The sequence below is a fragment of the Phyllobates terribilis genome, unplaced genomic scaffold (genome assembly GCF_046119375.1).
Source record: "Phyllobates terribilis strain yellow unplaced genomic scaffold, ASM4611937v1 Scaffold_40__1_contigs__length_11209783, whole genome shotgun sequence".
NCBI classification, from domain to species: domain Eukaryota; kingdom Metazoa; phylum Chordata; class Amphibia; order Anura; family Dendrobatidae; genus Phyllobates; species Phyllobates terribilis.
In genome coordinates this window covers 6,659,628-6,676,889 of record NW_027362800.1, presented here as the reverse complement: position 1 = coordinate 6,676,889, position 17,262 = coordinate 6,659,628, and the positions used below count along the sequence as shown (strand labels likewise).

Below are 17,262 nucleotides of genomic sequence, written 5' to 3'. Positions count from 1 at the left end.
CACCGTAGTCGGAAACCAATTCTGGTTATCGCTTCTCGGCCTTTTGGCTAAGATCAAGTGTAGTATCTGTTCTTATCAGTTTAATATCTGATACGTCCCCTATCTGGGGACCATATATTAAATGGATTTTTAGAACAGGGAGATGGAAAAAGAGCTTGCTCTGTCCACTCCACGCATTGACCTGGTATTGCAGTATCTCCAGGACCGGTGCACCCCTTCTTTAATGCAGTTTCTAAAATCAGAAAGAATTGAATTCAATGCTTTTTGTTCATTTTGCTTGTTTGTCGGATTTTGGGATGGACTCTTTGGCTTTGCTTTTCTTCTCCTCATTGGATTTTTCATGTTAAAAGTTGCAGAAGCCAGATGACAAGCTCATTTTGGTTCAACTTCAGCAACTGTGCATTGCATTGCCATGTAATGTAATGTAATGCAATGCTATCTATCTAGCTCTCCCTCTATACTTCCTTTTGGATAAACAGACATATTAGGCAAGCATTTTGGAGCTTTCACCTAAATAACTACAGGTGGTGAGATAAGCTGCACAATATAATTGACCTTTCAGTATATTGTTGCACACACACCATCTATTTAGCAAATGCCCTTGTTATCAACAGCAGCCTTTTAAACTCACCTGAGCTAACAGGTATGTGAGCTGGTTACTCTGCTGCGCTTAAAATTTCTTTTTTGGTTTGCTACAATGCCTTTTCTGAAACGTTGTCTCCCTCTGCTGGAACACTGACTTCTTTCATTTAATGCCTGCAGACTATAAAAGAGAAACCAACCCAAAAAGTTTGGTTGATTAGTCTGTGGCATTCTTTTAAACTGTTGCTTATGGCGGTCTCTGTGAGCTTCTCAGTGACATTCAGCCATCCAGGTATCCCGCCTGCAGTAGACGGAATGTGGCAATGGAACGCTGGCTGCGCGTGTCATAATAGGCTCTGAGCCTTTATATACCTGCGCACAGCAGCAGCCACCTTCAGTCTGCTGCTGGACAGCCAGCAGCAGCAGCAGCAGGAGAGGTAATTAATCAGCAACCCTCCTGCTAAGGGTAGACAGCTGCTCGTTCCACCCCCCCCCCCCCCGCCTTAATTGGTTCTCCTCAATTCCAACGGTGTTGAAGCGGGTGGGAACAGCCGGGGGTTGAGGGTACTGTGCTAAAAGAGGTGGAGTTATGCAGATCTAAAACGCGTGGATTGCAGCAGCAGCAAGCCGAAAAGTGCAGGCATGTGAGGGATCTAGAGGTTGACAGCATGTCTTCTTAACGGGAGTCCAGGTGGCCATCTCCACAAATGGACTTTTCAGAATCCTTGGGTGGCACCGTAGTCAGAAACCAATTCTGGTTATCGCTTCTCGGCCTTTTGGCTAAGATCAAGTGTAGTATCTGTTCTTATCAGTTTAATATCTGATACGTCCCCTATCTGGGGACCATATATTAAATGGATTTTTAGAACAGGGAGATGGAAAAAGAGCTTGCTCTGTCCACTCCACGCATTGACCTGGTATTGCAGTATCTCCAGGACCGGTGCACCCCTTCTTTAATGCAGTTTCTAAAATCAGAAAGAATTGAATTCAATGCTTTTTGTTCATTTTGCTTGTTTGTCGGATTTTGGGATGGACTCTTTGGCTTTGCTTTTCTTCTCCTCATTGGATTTTTCATGTTAAAAGTTGCAGAAGCCAGATGACAAGCTCATTTTGGTTCAACTTCAGCAACTGTGCATTGCATTGCCATGTAATGTAATGTAATGCAATGCTATCTATCTAGCTCTCCCTCTATACTTCCTTTTGGATAAACAGACATATTAGGCAAGCATTTTGGAGCTTTCACCTAAATAACTACAGGTGGTGAGATAAGCTGCACAATATAATTGACCTTTCAGTATATTGTTGCACACACACCATCTATTTAGCAAATGCCCTTGTTATCAACAGCAGCCTTTTAAACTCACCTGAGCTAACAGGTATGTGAGCTGGTTACTCTGCTGCGCTTAAAATTTCTTTTTTGGTTTGCTACAATGCCTTTTCTGAAACGTTGTCTCCCTCTGCTGGAACACTGACTTCTTTCATTTAATGCCTGCAGACTATAAAAGAGAAACCAACCCAAAAAGTTTGGTTGATTAGTCTGTGGCATTCTTTTAAACTGTTGCTTATGGCGGTCTCTGTGAGCTTCTCAGTGACATTCAGCCATCCAGGTATCCCGCCTGCAGTAGACGGAATGTGGCAATGGAACGCTGGCTGCGCGTGTCATAATAGGCTCTGAGCCTTTATATACCTGCGCACAGCAGCAGCCACCTTCAGTCTGCTGCTGGACAGCCAGCAGCAGCAGCAGGAGAGGTAATTAATCAGCAACCCTCCTGCTAAGGGTAGACAGCTGCTCGTTCCACCCCCCCCCCCCGCCTTAATTGGTTCTCCTCCCTTCCAACGGTGTTGAGGCGGGTGGGAACAGCCGGGGGTTGAGGGTACTGTGCTAAAAGAGGTGGAGTTATGCAGATCTAAAACGCGTGGATTGCAGCAGCAGCAAGCCGAAAAGTGCAGGCATGTGAGGGATCTAGAGGTTGACAGCATGTCTTCTTAACGGGAGTCCAGGTGGCCATCTCCACAAATGGACTTTTCAGAATCCTTGGGTGGCACCGTAGTCGGAAACCAATTCTGGTTATCGCTTCTCGGCCTTTTGGCTAAGATCAAGTGTAGTATCTGTTCTTATCAGTTTAATATCTGATACGTCCCCTATCTGGGGACCATATATTAAATGGATTTTTAGAACAGGGAGATGGAAAAAGAGCTTGCTCTGTCCACTCCACGCATTGACCTGGTATTGCAGTATCTCCAGGACCGGTGCACCCCTTCTTTAATGCAGTTTCTAAAATCAGAAAGAATTGAATTCAATGCTTTTTGTTCATTTTGCTTGTTTGTCGGATTTTGGGATGGACTCTTTGGCTTTGCTTTTCTTCTCCTCATTGGATTTTTCATGTTAAAAGTTGCAGAAGCCAGATGACAAGCGCATTTTGGTTCAACTTCAGCAACTGTGCATTGCATTGCCATGTAATGTAATGTAATGCAATGCTATCTATCTAGCTCTCCCTCTATACTTCCTTTTGGATAAACAGACATATTAGGCAAGCATTTTGGAGCTTTCACCTAAATAACTACAGGTGGTGAGATAAGCTGCACAATATAATTGACCTTTCAGTATATTGTTGCACACACACCATCTATTTAGCAAATGCCCTTGTTATCAACAGCAGCCTTTTAAACTCACCTGAGCTAACAGGTATGTGAGCTGGTTACTCTGCTGCGCTTAAAATTTCTTTTTTGGTTTGCTACAATGCCTTTTCTGAAACGTTGTCTCCCTCTGCTGGAACACTGACTTCTTTCATTTAATGCCTGCAGACTATAAAAGAGAAACCAACCCAAAAAGTTTGGTTGATTAGTCTGTGGCATTCTTTTAAACTGTTGCTTATGGCGGTCTCTGTGAGCTTCTCAGTGACATTCAGCCATCCAGGTATCCCGCCTGCAGTAGACGGAATGTGGCAATGGAACGCTGGCTGCGCGTGTCATAATAGGCTCTGAGCCTTTATATACCTGCGCACAGCAGCAGCCACCTTCAGTCTGCTGCTGGACAGCCAGCAGCAGCAGCAGCAGGAGAGGTAATTAATCAGCAACCCTCCTGCTAAGGGTAGACAGCTGCTCGTTCCACCCCCCCCCCGCCTTAATTGGTTCTCCTCCCTTCCAACGGTGTTGAGGCGGGTGGGAACAGCCGGGGGTTGAGGGTACTGTGCTAAAAGAGGTGGAGTTATGCAGATCTAAAACGCGTGGATTGCAGCAGCAGCAAGCCGAAAAGTGCAGGCATGTGAGGGATCTAGAGGTTGACAGCATGTCTTCTTAACGGGAGTCCAGGTGGCCATCTCCACAAATGGACTTTTCAGAATCCTTGGGTGGCACCGTAGTCGGAACCAATTCTGGTTATCGCTTCTCGGCCTTTTGGCTAAGATCAAGTGTAGTATCTGTTCTTATCAGTTTAATATCTGATACGTCCCCTATCTGGGGACCATATATTAAATGGATTTTTAGAACAGGGAGATGGAAAAAGAGCTTGCTCTGTCCACTCCACGCATTGACCTGGTATTGCAGTATCTCCAGGACCGGTGCACCCCTTCTTTAATGCAGTTTCTAAAATCAGAAAGAATTGAATTCAATGCTTTTTGTTCATTTTGCTTGTTTGTCGGATTTTGGGATGGACTCTTTGGCTTTGCTTTTCTTCTCCTCATTGGATTTTTCATGTTAAAAGTTGCAGAAGCCAGATGACAAGCTCATTTTGGTTCAACTTCAGCAACTGTGCATTGCATTGCCATGTAATGTAATGTAATGCAATGCTATCTATCTAGCTCTCCCTCTATACTTCCTTTTGGATAAACAGACATATTAGGCAAGCATTTTGGAGCTTTCACCTAAATAACTACAGGTGGTGAGATAAGCTGCACAATATAATTGACCTTTCAGTATATTGTTGCACACACACCATCTATTTAGCAAATGCCCTTGTTATCAACAGCAGCCTTTTAAACTCACCTGAGCTAACAGGTATGTGAGCTGGTTACTCTGCTGCGCTTAAAATTTCTTTTTTGGTTTGCTACAATGCCTTTTCTGAAACGTTGTCTCCCTCTGCTGGAACACTGACTTCTTTCATTTAATGCCTGCAGACTATAAAAGAGAAACCAACCCAAAAAGTTTGGTTGATTAGTCTGTGGCATTCTTTTAAACTGTTGCTTATGGCGGTCTCTGTGAGCTTCTCAGTGACATTCAGCCATCCAGGTATCCCGCCTGCAGTAGACGGAATGTGGCAATGGAACGCTGGCTGCGCGTGTCATAATAGGCTCTGAGCCTTTATATACCTGCGCACAGCAGCAGCCACCTTCAGTCTGCTGCTGGACAGCCAGCAGCAGCAGCAGCAGGAGAGGTAATTAATCAGCAACCCTCCTGCTAAGGGTAGACAGCTGCTCGTTCCACCCCCCCCCCCCGCCTTAATTGGTTCTCCTCCCTTCCAACGGTGTTGAGGCGGGTGGGAACAGCCGGGGGTTGAGGGTACTGTGCTAAAAGAGGTGGAGTTATGCAGATCTAAAACGCGTGGATTGCAGCAGCAGCAAGCCGAAAAGTGCAGGCATGTGAGGGATCTAGAGGTTGACAGCATGTCTTCTTAACGGGAGTCCAGGTGGCCATCTCCACAAATGGACTTTTCAGAATCCTTGGGTGGCACCGTAGTCGGAAACCAATTCTGGTTATCGCTTCTCGGCCTTTTGGCTAAGATCAAGTGTAGTATCTGTTCTTATCAGTTTAATATCTGATACGTCCCCTATCTGGGGACCATATATTAAATGGATTTTTAGAACAGGGAGATGGAAAAAGAGCTTGCTCTGTCCACTCCACGCATTGACCTGGTATTGCAGTATCTCCAGGACCGGTGCACCCCTTCTTTAATGCAGTTTCTAAAATCAGAAAGAATTGAATTCAATGCTTTTTGTTCATTTTGCTTGTTTGTCGGATTTTGGGATGGACTCTTTGGCTTTGCTTTTCTTCTCCTCATTGGATTTTTCATGTTAAAAGTTGCAGAAGCCAGATGACAAGCTCATTTTGGTTCAACTTCAGCAACTGTGCATTGCATTGCCATGTAATGTAATGTAATGCAATGCTATCTATCTAGCTCTCCCTCTATACTTCCTTTTGGATAAACAGACATATTAGGCAAGCATTTTGGAGCTTTCACCTAAATAACTACAGGTGGTGAGATAAGCTGCACAATATAATTGACCTTTCAGTATATTGTTGCACACACACCATCTATTTAGCAAATGCCCTTGTTATCAACAGCAGCCTTTTAAACTCACCTGAGCTAACAGGTATGTGAGCTGGTTACTCTGCTGCGCTTAAAATTTCTTTTTTGGTTTGCTACAATGCCTTTTCTGAAACGTTGTCTCCCTCTGCTGGAACACTGACTTCTTTCATTTAATGCCTGCAGACTATAAAAGAGAAACCAACCCAAAAAGTTTGGTTGATTAGTCTGTGGCATTCTTTTAAACTGTTGCTTATGGCGGTCTCTGTGAGCTTCTCAGTGACATTCAGCCATCCAGGTATCCCGCCTGCAGTAGACGGAATGTGGCAATGGAACGCTGGCTGCGCGTGTCATAATAGGCTCTGAGCCTTTATATACCTGCGCACAGCAGCAGCCACCTTCAGTCTGCTGCTGGACAGCCAGCAGCAGCAGCAGGAGAGGTAATTAATCAGCAACCCTCCTGCTAAGGGTAGACAGCTGCTCGTTCCACCCCCCCCCCGCCTTAATTGGTTCTCCTCCCTTCCAACGGTGTTGAAGCGGGTGGGAACAGCCGGGGGTTGAGGGTACTGTGCTAAAAGAGGTGGAGTTATGCAGATCTAAAACGCGTGGATTGCAGCAGCAGCAAGCCGAAAAGTGCAGGCATGTGAGGGATCTAGAGGTTGACAGCATGTCTTCTTAACGGGAGTCCAGGTGGCCATCTCCACAAATGGACTTTTCAGAATCCTTGGGTGGCACCGTAGTCAGAAACCAATTCTGGTTATCGCTTCTCGGCCTTTTGGCTAAGATCAAGTGTAGTATCTGTTCTTATCAGTTTAATATCTGATACGTCCCCTATCTGGGGACCATATATTAAATGGATTTTTAGAACAGGGAGATGGAAAAAGAGCTTGCTCTGTCCACTCCACGCATTGACCTGGTATTGCAGTATCTCCAGGACCGGTGCACCCCTTCTTTAATGCAGTTTCTAAAATCAGAAAGAATTGAATTCAATGCTTTTTGTTCATTTTGCTTGTTTGTCGGATTTTGGGATGGACTCTTTGGCTTTGCTTTTCTTCTCCTCATTGGATTTTTCATGTTAAAAGTTGCAGAAGCCAGATGACAAGCTCATTTTGGTTCAACTTCAGCAACTGTGCATTGCATTGCCATGTAATGTAATGTAATGCAATGCTATCTATCTAGCTCTCCCTCTATACTTCCTTTTGGATAAACAGACATATTAGGCAAGCATTTTGGAGCTTTCACCTAAATAACTACAGGTGGTGAGATAAGCTGCACAATATAATTGACCTTTCAGTATATTGTTGCACACACACCATCTATTTAGCAAATGCCCTTGTTATCAACAGCAGCCTTTTAAACTCACCTGAGCTAACAGGTATGTGAGCTGGTTACTCTGCTGCGCTTAAAATTTCTTTTTTGGTTTGCTACAATGCCTTTTCTGAAACGTTGTCTCCCTCTGCTGGAACACTGACTTCTTTCATTTAATGCCTGCAGACTATAAAAGAGAAACCAACCCAAAAAGTTTGGTTGATTAGTCTGTGGCATTCTTTTAAACTGTTGCTTATGGCGGTCTCTGTGAGCTTCTCAGTGACATTCAGCCATCCAGGTATCCCGCCTGCAGTAGACGGAATGTGGCAATGGAACGCTGGCTGCGCGTGTCATAATAGGCTCTGAGCCTTTATATACCTGCGCACAGCAGCAGCCACCTTCAGTCTGCTGCTGGACAGCCAGCAGCAGCAGCAGGAGAGGTAATTAATCAGCAACCCTCCTGCTAAGGGTAGACAGCTGCTCGTTCCACCCCCCCCCCCGCCTTAATTGGTTCTCCTCCCTTCCAACGGTGTTGAGGCGGGTGGGAACAGCCGGGAGTTGAGGGTACTGTGCTAAAAGAGGTGGAGTTATGCAGATCTAAAACGCGTGGATTGCAGCAGCAGCAAGCCGAAAAGTGCAGGCATGTGAGGGATCTAGAGGTTGACAGCATGTCTTCTTAACGGGAGTCCAGGTGGCCATCTCCACAAATGGACTTTTCAGAATCCTTGGGTGGCACCGTAGTCGGAAACCAATTCTGGTTATCGCTTCTCGGCCTTTTGGCTAAGATCAAGTGTAGTATCTGTTCTTATCAGTTTAATATCTGATACGTCCCCTATCTGGGGACCATATATTAAATGGATTTTTAGAACAGGGAGATGGAAAAAGAGCTTGCTCTGTCCACTCCACGCATTGACCTGGTATTGCAGTATCTCCAGGACCGGTGCACCCCTTCTTTAATGCAGTTTCTAAAATCAGAAAGAATTGAATTCAATGCTTTTTGTTCATTTTGCTTGTTTGTCGGATTTTGGGATGGACTCTTTGGTTTTGCTTTTCTTCTCCTCATTGGATTTTTCATGTTAAAAGTTGCAGAAGCCAGATGACAAGCTCATTTTGGTTCAACTTCAGCAACTGTGCATTGCATTGCCATGTAATGTAATGTAATGCAATGCTATCTATCTAGCTCTCCCTCTATACTTCCTTTTGGATAAACAGACATATTAGGCAAGCATTTTGGAGCTTTCACCTAAATAACTACAGGTGGTGAGATAAGCTGCACAATATAATTGACCTTTCAGTATATTGTTGCACACACACCATCTATTTAGCAAATGCCCTTGTTATCAACAGCAGCCTTTTAAACTCACCTGAGCTAACAGGTATGTGAGCTGGTTACTCTGCTGCGCTTAAAATTTCTTTTTTGGTTTGCTACAATGCCTTTTCTGAAACGTTGTCTCCCTCTGCTGGAACACTGACTTCTTTCATTTAATGCCTGCAGACTATAAAAGAGAAACCAACCCAAAAAGTTTGGTTGATTAGTCTGTGGCATTCTTTTAAACTGTTGCTTATGGCGGTCTCTGTGAGCTTCTCAGTGACATTCAGCCATCCAGGTATCCCGCCTGCAGTAGACGGAATGTGGCAATGGAACGCTGGCTGCGCGTGTCATAATAGGCTCTGAGCCTTTATATACCTGCGCACAGCAGCAGCCACCTTCAGTCTGCTGCTGGACAGCCAGCAGCAGCAGCAGCAGGAGAGGTAATTAATCAGCAACCCTCCTGCTAAGGGTAGACAGCTGCTCGTTCCACCCCCCCCCCGCCTTAATTGGTTCTCCTCCCTTCCAACGGTGTTGAGGCGGGTGGGAACAGCCGGGGGTTGAGGGTACTGTGCTAAAAGAGGTGGAGTTATGCAGATCTAAAACGCGTGGATTGCAGCAGCAGCAAGCCGAAAAGTGCAGGCATGTGAGGGATCTAGAGGTTGACAGCATGTCTTCTTAACGGGAGTCCAGGTGGCCATCTCCACAAATGGACTTTTCAGAATCCTTGGGTGGCACCGTAGTCGGAAACCAATTCTGGTTATCGCTTCTCGGCCTTTTGGCTAAGATCAAGTGTAGTATCTGTTCTTATCAGTTTAATATCTGATACGTCCCCTATCTGGGGACCATATATTAAATGGATTTTTAGAACAGGGAGATGGAAAAAGAGCTTGCTCTGTCCACTCCACGCATTGACCTGGTATTGCAGTATCTCCAGGACCGGTGCACCCCTTCTTTAATGCAGTTTCTAAAATCAGAAAGAATTGAATTCAATGCTTTTTGTTCATTTTGCTTGTTTGTCGGATTTTGGGATGGACTCTTTGGCTTTGCTTTTCTTCTCCTCATTGGATTTTTCATGTTAAAAGTTGCAGAAGCCAGATGACAAGCTCATTTTGGTTCAACTTCAGCAACTGTGCATTGCATTGCCATGTAATGTAATGTAATGCAATGCTATCTATCTAGCTCTCCCTCTATACTTCCTTTTGGATAAACAGACATATTAGGCAAGCATTTTGGAGCTTTCACCTAAATAACTACAGGTGGTGAGATAAGCTGCACAATATAATTGACCTTTCAGTATATTGTTGCACACACACCATCTATTTAGCAAATGCCCTTGTTATCAACAGCAGCCTTTTAAACTCACCTGAGCTAACAGGTATGTGAGCTGGTTACTCTGCTGCGCTTAAAATTTCTTTTTTGGTTTGCTACAATGCCTTTTCTGAAACGTTGTTTCCCTCTGCTGGAACACTGACTTCTTTCATTTAATGCCTGCAGACTATAAAAGAGAAACCAACCCAAAAAGTTTGGTTGATTAGTCTGTGGCATTCTTTTAAACTGTTGCTTATGGCGGTCTCTGTGAGCTTCTCAGTGACATTCAGCCATCCAGGTATCCCGCCTGCAGTAGACGGAATGTGGCAATGGAACGCTGGCTGCGCGTGTCATAATAGGCTCTGAGCCTTTATATACCTGCGCACAGCAGCAGCCACCTTCAGTCTGCTGCTGGACAGCCAGCAGCAGCAGCAGCAGGAGAGGTAATTAATCAGCAACCCTCCTGCTAAGGGTAGACAGCTGCTCGTTCCACCCCCCCCCCGCCTTAATTGGTTCTCCTCCCTTCCAACGGTGTTGAGGCGGGTGGGAACAGCCGGGGGTTGAGGGTACTGTGCTAAAAGAGGTGGAGTTATGCAGATCTAAAACGCGTGGATTGCAGCAGCAGCAAGCCGAAAAGTGCAGGCATGTGAGGGATCTAGAGGTTGACAGCATGTCTTCTTAACGGGAGTCCAGGTGGCCATCTCCACAAATGGACTTTTCAGAATCCTTGGGTGGCACCGTAGTCGGAAACCAATTCTGGTTATTGCTTCTCGGCCTTTTGGCTAAGATCAAGTGTAGTATCTGTTCTTATCAGTTTAATATCTGATACGTCCCCTATCTGGGGACCATATATTAAATGGATTTTTAGAACAGGGAGATGGAAAAAGAGCTTGCTCTGTCCACTCCACGCATTGACCTGGTATTGCAGTATCTCCAGGACCAGTGCACCCCTTCTTTAATGCAGTTTCTAAAATCAGAAAGAATTGAATTCAATGCTTTTTGTTCATTTTGCTTGTTGGTCGGATTTTGGGATGGACTCTTTGGCTTTGCTTTTCTTCTCCTCATTGGATTTTTCATGTTAAAAGTTGCAGAAGCCAGATGACAAGCTCATTTTGGTTCAACTTCAGCAACTGTGCATTGCATTGCCATGTAATGTAATGTAATGCAATGCTATCTATCTAGCTCTCCCTCTATACTTCCTTTTGGATAAACAGACATATTAGGCAAGCATTTTGGAGCTTTCACCTAAATAACTACAGGTGGTGAGATAAGCTGCACAATATAATTGACCTTTCAGTATATTGTTGCACACACACCATCTATTTAGCAAATGCCCTTGTTATCAACAGCAGCCTTTTAAACTCACCTGAGCTAACAGGTATGTGAGCTGGTTACTCTGCTGCGCTTAAAATTTCTTTTTTGGTTTGCTACAATGCCTTTTCTGAAACGTTGTCTCCCTCTGCTGGAACACTGACTTCTTTCATTTAATGCCTGCAGACTATAAAAGAGAAACCAACCCAAAAAGTTTGGTTGATTAGTCTGTGGCATTCTTTTAAACTGTTGCTTATGGCGGTCTCTGTGAGCTTCTCAGTGACATTCAGCCATCCAGGTATCCCGCCTGCAGTAGACGGAATGTGGCAATGGAACGCTGGCTGCGCGTGTCATAATAGGCTCTGAGCCTTTATATACCTGCGCACAGCAGCAGCCACCTTCAGTCTGCTGCTGGACAGCCAGCAGCAGCAGCAGCAGGAGAGGTAATTAATCAGCAACCCTCCTGCTAAGGGTAGACAGCTGCTCGTTCCACCCCCCCCCCGCCTTAATTGGTTCTCCTCCCTTCCAACGGTGTTGAGGCGGGTGGGAACAGCCGGGGGTTGAGGGTACTGTGCTAAAAGAGGTGTAGTTATGCAGATCTAAAACGCGTGGATTGCAGCAGCAGCAAGCCGAAAAGTGCAGGCATGTGAGGGATCTAGAGGTTGACAGCATGTCTTCTTAACGGGAGTCCAGGTGGCCATCTCCACAAATGGACTTTTCAGAATCCTTGGGTGGCACCGTAGTCGGAAACCAATTCTGGTTATCGCTTCTCGGCCTTTTGGCTAAGATCAAGTGTAGTATCTGTTCTTATCAGTTTAATATCTGATACGTCCCCTATCTGGGGACCATATATTAAATGGAATTTTAGAACAGGGAGATGGAAAAAGAGCTTGCTCTGTCCACTCCACGCATTGACCTGGTATTGCAGTATCTCCAGGACCGGTGCACCCCTTCTTTAATGCAGTTTCTAAAATCAGAAAGAATTGAATTCAATGCTTTTTGTTCATTTTGCTTGTTTGTCGGATTTTGGGATGGACTCTTTGGCTTTGCTTTTCTTCTCCTCATTGGATTTTTCATGTTAAAAGTTGCAGAAGCCAGATGACAAGCTCATTTTGGTTCAACTTCAGCAACTGTGCATTGCATTGCCATGTAATGTAATGTAATGCAATGCTATCTATCTAGCTCTCCCTCTATACTTCCTTTTGGATAAACAGACATATTAGGCAAGCATTTTGGAGCTTTCACCTAAATAACTACAGGTGGTGAGATAAGCTGCACAATATAATTGACCTTTCAGTATATTGTTGCACACACACCATCTATTTAGCAAATGCCCTTGTTATCAACAGCAGCCTTTTAAACTCACCTGAGCTAACAGGTATGTGAGCTGGTTACTCTGCTGCGCTTAAAATTTCTTTTTTGGTTTGCTACAATGCCTTTTCTGAAACGTTGTCTCCCTCTGCTGGAACACTGACTTCTTTCATTTAATGCCTGCAGACTATAAAAGAGAAACCAACCCAAAAAGTTTGGTTGATTAGTCTGTGGCATTCTTTTAAACTGTTGCTTATGGCGGTCTCTGTGAGCTTCTCAGTGACATTCAGCCATCCAGGTATCCCGCCTGCAGTAGACGGAATGTGGCAATGGAACGCTGGCTGCGCGTGTCATAATAGGCTCTGAGCCTTTATATACCTGCGCACAGCAGCAGCCACCTTCAGTCTGCTGCTGGACAGCCAGCAGCAGCAGCAGGAGAGGTAATTAATCAGCAACCCTCCTGCTAAGGGTAGACAGCTGCTCGTTCCACCCCCCCCCCGCCTTAATTGGTTCTCCTCCCTTCCAACGGTGTTGAGGCGGGTGGGAACAGCCGGGGGTTGAGGGTACTGTGCTAAAAGAGGTGGAGTTATGCAGATCTAAAACGCGTGGATTGCAGCAGCAGCAAGCCGAAAAGTGCAGGCATGTGAGGGATCTAGAGGTTGACAGCATGTCTTCTTAACGGGAGTCCAGGTGGCCATCTCCACAAATGGACTTTTCAGAATCCTTGGGTGGCACCGTAGTCGGAAACCAATTCTGGTTATCGCTTCTCGGCCTTTTGGCTAAGATCAAGTGTAGTATCTGTTCTTATCAGTTTAATATCTGATACGTCCCCTATCTGGGGACCATATATTAAATGGATTTTTAGAACAGGGAGATGGAAAAAGAGCTTGCTCTGTCCACTCCACGCATTGACCTGGTATTGCAGTATCTCCAGGACTGGTGCACCCCTTCTTTAATGCAGTTTCTAAAATCAGAAAGAATTGAATTCAATGCTTTTTGTTCATTTTGCTTGTTTGTCGGATTTTGGGATGGACTCTTTGGCTTTGCTTTTCTTCTCCTCATTGGATTTTTCATGTTAAAAGTTGCAGAAGCCAGATGACAAGCTCATTTTGGTTCAACTTCAGCAACTGTGCATTGCATTGCCATGTAATGTAATGTAATGCAATGCTATCTATCTAGCTCTCCCTCTATACTTCCTTTTGGATAAACAGACATATTAGGCAAGCATTTTGGAGCTTTCACCTAAATAACTACAGGTGGTGAGATAAGCTGCACAATATAATTGACCTTTCAGTATATTGTTGCACACACACCATCTATTTAGCAAATGCCCTTGTTATCAACAGCAGCCTTTTAAACTCACCTGAGCTAACAGGTATGTGAGCTGGTTACTCTGCTGCGCTTAAAATTTCTTTTTTGGTTTGCTACAATGCCTTTTCTGAAACGTTGTCTCCCTCTGCTGGAACACTGACTTCTTTCATTTAATGCCTGCAGACTATAAAAGAGAAACCAACCCAAAAAGTTTGGTTGATTAGTCTGTGGCATTCTTTTAAACTGTTGCTTATGGCGGTCTCTGTGAGCTTCTCAGTGACATTCAGCCATCCAGGTATCCCGCCTGCAGTAGACGGAATGTGGCAATGGAACGCTGGCTGCGCGTGTCATAATAGGCTCTGAGCCTTTATATACCTGCGCACAGCAGCAGCCACCTTCAGTCTGCTGCTGGACAGCCAGCAGCAGCAGCAGCAGGAGAGGTAATTAATCAGCAACCCTCCTGCTAAGGGTAGACAGCTGCTCGTTCCACCCCCCCCGCCTTAATTGGTTCTCCTCCCTTCCAACGGTGTTGAGGCGGGTGGGAACAGCCGGGGGTTGAGGGTACTGTGCTAAAAGAGGTGGAGTTATGCAGATCTAAAACGCGTGGATTGCAGCAGCAGCAAGCCGAAAAGTGCAGGCATGTGAGGGATCTAGAGGTTGACAGCTTGTCTTCTTAACGGGAGTCCAGGTGGCCATCTCCACAAATGGACTTTTCAGAATCCTTGGGTGGCACCGTAGTCGGAAACCAATTCTGGTTATCGCTTCTCGGCCTTTTGGCTAAGATCAAGTGTAGTATCTGTTCTTATCAGTTTAATATCTGATACGTCCCCTATCTGGGGACCATATATTAAATGGATTTTTAGAACAGGGAGATGGAAAAAGAGCTTGCTCTGTCCACTCCACGCATTGACCTGGTATTGCAGTATCTCCAGGACCGGTGCACCCCTTCTTTAATGCAGTTTCTAAAATCAGAAAGAATTGAATTCAATGCTTTTTGTTCATTTTGCTTGTTTGTCGGATTTTGGGATGGACTCTTTGGCTTTGCTTTTCTTCTCCTCATTGGATTTTTCATGTTAAAAGTTGCAGAAGCCAGATGACAAGCTCATTTTGGTTCAACTTCAGCAACTGTGCACTGCATTGCCATGTAATGTAATGTAATGCAATGCTATCTATCTAGCTCTCCCTCTATACTTCCTTTTGGATAAACAGACATATTAGGCAAGCATTTTGGAGCTTTCACCTAAATAACTACAGGTGGTGAGATAAGCTGCACAATATAATTGACCTTTCAGTATATTGTTGCACACACACCATCTATTTAGCAAATGCCCTTGGTATCAACAGCAGCCTTTTAAACTCACCTGAGCTAACAGGTATGTGAGCTGGTTACTCTGCTGCGCTTAAAATTTCTTTTTTGGTTTGCTACAATGCCTTTTCTGAAACGTTGTCTCCCTCTGCTGGAACACTGACTTCTTTCATTTAATGCCTGCAGACTATAAAAGAGAAACCAACCCAAAAAGTTTGGTTGATTAGTCTGTGGCATTCTTTTAAACTGTTGCTTATGGCGGTCTATGTGAGCTTCTCAGTGACATTCAGCCATCCAGGTATCCCGCCTGCAGTAGACGGAATGTGGCAATGGAACGCTGGCTGCGCGTGTCATAATAGGCTCTGAGCCTTTATATACCTGCGCACAGCAGCAGCCACCTTCAGTCTGCTGCTGGACAGCCAGCAGCAGCAGCAGCAGGAGAGGTAATTAATCAGCAACCCTCCTGCTAAGGGTAGACAGCTGCTCGTTCCACCCCCCCCCCGCCTTAATTGGTTCTCCTCCCTTCCAACGGTGTTGAGGCGGGTGGGAACAGCCGGGGGTTGAGGGTACTGTGCTAAAAGAGGTGGAGTTATGCAGATCTAAAACGCGTGGATTGCAGCAGCAGCAAGCCGAAAAGTGCAGGCATGTGAGGGATCTAGAGGTTGACAGCATGTCTTCTTAACGGGAGTCCAGGTGGCCATCTCCACAAATGGACTTTTCAGAATCCTTGGGTGGCACCGTAGTTGGAAACCAATTCTGGTTATCGCTTCTCGGCCTTTTGGCTAAGATCAAGTGTAGTATCTGTTCTTATCAGTTTAATATCTGATACGTCCCCTATCTGGGGACCATATATTAAATGGATTTTTAGAACAGGGAGATGGAAAAAGAGCTTGCTCTGTCCACTCCACGCATTGACCTGGTATTGCAGTATCTCCAGGACCGGTGCACCCCTTCTTTAATGCAGTTTCTAAAATCAGAAAGAATTGAATTCAATGCTTTTTGTTCATTTTGCTTGTTTGTCGGATTTTGGGATGGACTCTTTGGCTTTGCTTTTCTTCTCCTCATTGGATTTTTCATGTTAAAAGTTGCAGAAGCCAGATGACAAGCTCATTTTGGTTCAACTTCAGCAACTGTGCATTGCATTGCCATGTAATGTAATGTAATGCAATGCTATCTATCTAGCTCTCCCTCTATACTTCCTTTTGGATAAACAGACATATTAGGCAAGCATTTTGGAGCTTTCACCTAAATAACTACAGGTGGTGAGATAAGCTGCACAATATAATTGGCCTTTCAGTATATTGTTGCACACACACCATCTATTTAGCAAATGCCCTTGTTATCAACAGCAGCCTTTTAAACTCACCTGAGCTAACAGGTATGTGAGCTGGTTACTCTGCTGCGCTTAAAATTTCTTTTTTGGTTTGCTACAATGCCTTTTCTGAAATGTTGTCTCCCTCTGCTGGAACACTGACTTCTTTCATTTAATGCCTGCAGACTATAAAAGAGAAACCAACCCAAAAAGTTTGGTTGATTAGTCTGTGGCATTCTTTTAAACTGTTGCTTATGGCGGTCTCTGTGAGCTTCTCAGTGACATTCAGCCATCCAGGTATCCCGCCTGCAGTAGACGGAATGTGGCAATGGAATGCTGGCTGCGCGTGTCATAATAGGCTCTGAGCCTTTATATACCTGCGCACAGCAGCAGCCACCTTCAGTCTGCTGCTGGACAGCCAGCAGCAGCAGGAGAGGTAATTAATCAGCAACCCTCCTGCTAAGGGTAGACAGCTGCTCGTTCCACCCCCCCCCCCCCCCGCCTTAATTGGTTCTCCTCCCTTCCAACGGTGTTGAGGCGGGTGGGAACAGCCGGGGGTTGAGGGTACTGTGCTAAAAGAGGTGGAGTTATGCAGATCTAAAACGCGTGGATTGCAGCAGCAGCAAGCCGAAAAGTGCAGGCATGTGAGGGATCTAGAGGTTGACAGCATGTCTTCTTAACGGGAGTCCAGGTGGCCATCTCCACAAATGGACTTTTCAGAATCATTGGGTGGCACCGTAGTCGGAAACCAATTCTGGTTATCGCTTCTCGGCCTTTTGGCTAAGATCAAGTGTAGTATCTGTTCTTATCAGTTTAATATCTGATACGTACCCTATCTGGGGACCATATATTAAATGGATTTTTAGAACAGGGAGATGGAAAAAGAGCTTGCTCTGTCCACTCCACGCATTGACCTGGTATTGCAGTATCTCCAGGACCGGTGCACCCCTTCTTTAATG

At 45.1% G+C, this 17,262-nt stretch overlaps 14 non-coding genes across 14 annotated transcripts; all 14 read left to right on the top strand.

Annotated features, from left to right (window-relative positions):
- The first annotated feature begins 27 nt into the window (after window positions 1-27).
- LOC141188728 (U2 spliceosomal RNA) lies at window positions 28-218 on the top strand. Its single transcript, XR_012262810.1, has one exon. It is a non-coding gene; the product is annotated as a U2 spliceosomal RNA (small nuclear RNA).
- Window positions 219-1,342: 1,124 nt separating this feature from the next.
- LOC141188726 (U2 spliceosomal RNA) lies at window positions 1,343-1,533 on the top strand. Its single transcript, XR_012262808.1, has one exon. It is a non-coding gene; the product is annotated as a U2 spliceosomal RNA (small nuclear RNA).
- Window positions 1,534-2,652: 1,119 nt separating this feature from the next.
- On the top strand, window positions 2,653-2,843 carry LOC141188725 (U2 spliceosomal RNA). Its single transcript, XR_012262807.1, has one exon. It is a non-coding gene; the product is annotated as a U2 spliceosomal RNA (small nuclear RNA).
- A 1,119-nt stretch (window positions 2,844-3,962) lies between these two features.
- Window positions 3,963-4,153, top strand: LOC141188724 (U2 spliceosomal RNA). Its single transcript, XR_012262806.1, has one exon. It is a non-coding gene; the product is annotated as a U2 spliceosomal RNA (small nuclear RNA).
- Window positions 4,154-5,275: 1,122 nt separating this feature from the next.
- Window positions 5,276-5,466, top strand: LOC141188723 (U2 spliceosomal RNA). The gene has a single exon (XR_012262805.1). It is a non-coding gene; the product is annotated as a U2 spliceosomal RNA (small nuclear RNA).
- Window positions 5,467-6,583: 1,117 nt separating this feature from the next.
- Window positions 6,584-6,774, top strand: LOC141188722 (U2 spliceosomal RNA). Its single transcript, XR_012262804.1, has one exon. It is a non-coding gene; the product is annotated as a U2 spliceosomal RNA (small nuclear RNA).
- A 1,118-nt stretch (window positions 6,775-7,892) lies between these two features.
- Window positions 7,893-8,083, top strand: LOC141188719 (U2 spliceosomal RNA). Its single transcript, XR_012262802.1, has one exon. It is a non-coding gene; the product is annotated as a U2 spliceosomal RNA (small nuclear RNA).
- Window positions 8,084-9,203: 1,120 nt separating this feature from the next.
- LOC141188718 (U2 spliceosomal RNA) lies at window positions 9,204-9,394 on the top strand. Its single transcript, XR_012262801.1, has one exon. It is a non-coding gene; the product is annotated as a U2 spliceosomal RNA (small nuclear RNA).
- Window positions 9,395-10,514: 1,120 nt separating this feature from the next.
- LOC141190910 (U2 spliceosomal RNA) lies at window positions 10,515-10,705 on the top strand. Its single transcript, XR_012264920.1, has one exon. It is a non-coding gene; the product is annotated as a U2 spliceosomal RNA (small nuclear RNA).
- A 1,120-nt stretch (window positions 10,706-11,825) lies between these two features.
- LOC141184501 (U2 spliceosomal RNA) lies at window positions 11,826-12,016 on the top strand. The gene has a single exon (XR_012259250.1). It is a non-coding gene; the product is annotated as a U2 spliceosomal RNA (small nuclear RNA).
- A 1,117-nt stretch (window positions 12,017-13,133) lies between these two features.
- On the top strand, window positions 13,134-13,324 carry LOC141184245 (U2 spliceosomal RNA). The gene has a single exon (XR_012259019.1). It is a non-coding gene; the product is annotated as a U2 spliceosomal RNA (small nuclear RNA).
- Window positions 13,325-14,442: 1,118 nt separating this feature from the next.
- LOC141188717 (U2 spliceosomal RNA) lies at window positions 14,443-14,633 on the top strand. The gene has a single exon (XR_012262800.1). It is a non-coding gene; the product is annotated as a U2 spliceosomal RNA (small nuclear RNA).
- A 1,120-nt stretch (window positions 14,634-15,753) lies between these two features.
- Window positions 15,754-15,944, top strand: LOC141188716 (U2 spliceosomal RNA). The gene has a single exon (XR_012262799.1). It is a non-coding gene; the product is annotated as a U2 spliceosomal RNA (small nuclear RNA).
- Window positions 15,945-17,063: 1,119 nt separating this feature from the next.
- LOC141185093 (U2 spliceosomal RNA) lies at window positions 17,064-17,254 on the top strand. The gene has a single exon (XR_012259787.1). It is a non-coding gene; the product is annotated as a U2 spliceosomal RNA (small nuclear RNA).
- Window positions 17,255-17,262: the final 8 nt, after the last annotated feature.